This window comes from Megascapheus bottae, chromosome X (assembly GCF_031878675.1).
Source record: "Megascapheus bottae isolate mThoBot1 chromosome X, mThoBot2.hap1, whole genome shotgun sequence".
Classification (NCBI taxonomy): domain Eukaryota; kingdom Metazoa; phylum Chordata; class Mammalia; order Rodentia; family Geomyidae; genus Megascapheus; species Megascapheus bottae.
The window spans coordinates 74,274,501-74,277,401 of NC_143547.1; the positions used below are offsets into that span (position 1 = coordinate 74,274,501).

A 2,901-nucleotide genomic window follows, 5' to 3' on the forward strand; every position below is an offset into this window, starting at 1 on the left:
AAGATAACAAGGAGGGGAAAAATGTTTTGGGGGCAAATTAATTGAGAAATTTCTAGTTTTGATGGAAATTCTAACCCTACAAATTCCAGATGCTCAGAAAATCCAAACACAAGAAACCTGAACAAAACACTACCAAACTACATCACAATCAGATTCATCAAAATCAATGATAAAGAGGAAAAAGGAGAGCTGAAGAAAAAAAAGGAGTTATATACTTAGGAGCAAAGGTAAGGATGACAGTGGATTTCTTTTTAGAAATGGCACAAATAAGAAGAAACTAGAAAAATGTTGTTAAAACACTAAAAGATAACCCTCTTTCTATACCCGAGTTCATTTCGTTTAGTCTGATCCTGTATGTACATAGCTTTTGAGCTATTGTGATCCTCTGCTAGGAGAGTCCTAGGTGTGTACAAATTATTACAAATGAGGGAAACCATTGAGTCTATGCTCCTTTGGGTCTGGCTTACTTCACTTAATATGATTTTTTCCAAGTCTTTCCATTTCCTTACGAATGGAGCCATGTCATTTTTTTCAGATGACGGCATAGAATTCCTTTGTGTATAAGTACTACATCTTCTTGATCCATTCATCTATTGAGGAGCTTCTAGGTTGGTTCCATATCTTTGCTATGGTAAATATTCCTGTAATGAACATTGTTGTGCTAGTAAGTTTAGTATGTCCTGGTTTCTGGACATTTGGGTAAATGCCAAGGAATGGCCATAGGGGAGCTCTATGTTTAGTCTTTTTAGGAATCACCACACTGCTTTCAAAGTTGTTTTGATTTACATTTCTTTTATGGCTAGAGATGTTGAGCATTTCTTCATGTGTCTATAAACCATTCTTACTTCCTCTTCAGAGAAGTCTCTCTTTAAGTCTTCAGCCCACCTTTTAATGGGATGGTTGTTTCTTTGGGGATTTGTTTTTGAGAGATTCAGTTATGTTAGCTGTAGGCATATTTTGGTTATAAGGCCCTTGTCTTTTTATGTCTAGTGAAGATCTTATTTTTGTGATTGTTGTTCTTAATGTACTATGTTATTTCTTTTCTCTTTTTCCCCCTGAAGGTTCTAGCCTATGCAGATGGATCTTCAAAACTCCCTCTCCAATTATACCAGAAAAAAAGCTGATATGGAGATATAGGTTAAGTACTAGAACACCAATCATAAGCAATACAGTCAAGATAGTAGCTAGCCACTATATATAAGCCCTGGAATTTGTTTAAAAAGGGGCTTGGGGGTAATCAATTCATTTTATTAACAAATTAAGTCATAGGGACATGCTGTAAGATCTTTTTAGTGGATAAAGAGACTCATTTGTCAAAACCCAACATTCATTCCAGATTAAAAAAAAAACAGAAATAAAAGTAAACTTGTTAAGCCTCATAAAGAACATTTAAAATCTGCAATGCTAACATTAGATAGCACCATGAAATACTAAATAGTTTCCCTCATTATATCAATAACAGGGAAAAGATGTTTGCTTTTAACTTCTATTCAACATTGTACTAGGATTTCTGGATAATGCAAGTAGGAAATCATTATAAAAAGATTTCCAAATAGAAAAGGAGGAGAAATAAAACTGTCTTTATGCAAAAATTGCAATTTATTTTAAAAACCACACAGAAATGTTTAAAAAGGATAGTAGAATTAATAAATGATTTTAGCACCATTGCCATACATAGAACCAATATTCAGCTATTTCAATCAGTAAATGAACTTTAAAAGGAATCCAGTCATAACCTTCAATGCATATGCTTTGAAATGACAAAAACTAAAGGGATAGGTTGGAGGGATGAGGGCAAATGACGAAAGGGGTCATACTGTTCACGGGATATTTTTACTAATAAATTGACATAATAAGACTATAGTGTCAGGGATCATTGCTATAGTTGTTTTTTTTTTTTAATTAGAGACATCTCACTGATCGTGTAGAGTGACAGAATGCATGAGGAGAGGCAACATTCTCTCCCGAGCATGAAGCCAGCATATGGTGTTGCTTTGCTACAACTATCCTTTGCCATTGATGATCATCATTCTCTTCCTCTGGGAGAGCAAAAGGGAGAGGACACAGTCTGAGTGGCTTCTAGTTTTAAAAAAAGAATAAATAAAATAAATTGACATGTTGAATGGTAATCCCATTGTGTAGCTACTATGTCGTGCTCAAAATATATTCTAAAAATAACAAAACCTACAGGGAAAAAGGTACAATTAATAGAGAAATATATGGAACACACGTAGATGAATCTGTTTAAAGACTTGAACAAGCTGTTTCCTGAAAACTAACAAGCCTTTTCAAATTGGTAAATAGTCAATAGTGAGAGTCAGAGTGAAGATAACAGCAAGCTTTGTGTAAAAATTAACAAACCAATAGTAAAGTTCATACAGAAACTTAAAAGACCTAGTATCACCAGATATTTATAAAAACTTAGAGATCTAGTGTAATTGATCTAGTGTAAAGCCTTACTTCAATTTGTAGTAATCAAAACTGAATAGTATTAGTAAAAAATAAACAAAATTAAGAGTCCAGATAAAGCAGATAAAGACTCATTCTTTTTTTCAAAGATGCAAAGGTAATCCAGGATAGAGACAACAGCTTTTTTTTAACAAAAACAATGCTGATACAATTTGACATAATTATATAAAAATCATTAACTTCAGTCTCTATTGACTTGGGGAAAAATCTCTGCAAATCAGGCGAAGAGTCTGATTCGGCATTTGTCAAAACCTAGTTTCCATCCATAGCAACACAAAAGATAATAACTTACAAATCATATATCTGAAAAATTACCTGTGACAAGCCTACATTAAGGACACAGAAACTTCAAGAAAAAAGAAAACAACTCAATGAAAGATGGGTTATAGAGCCAGGTACAGGTGGCTCATTCAGGAGAATCTTAGGATCATT

General features: G+C 33.6%; 1 non-coding gene across 1 annotated transcript; it reads left to right on the plus strand.

Moving 5' to 3' along the window:
* The first annotated feature begins 1,854 nt into the window (after positions 1 to 1,854).
* LOC150041346 (small nucleolar RNA U3) lies at positions 1,855 to 2,075 on the plus strand. Its single transcript, XR_016533927.1, has one exon. It is a non-coding gene; the product is annotated as a small nucleolar RNA U3 (small nucleolar RNA).
* Positions 2,076 to 2,901: the final 826 nt, after the last annotated feature.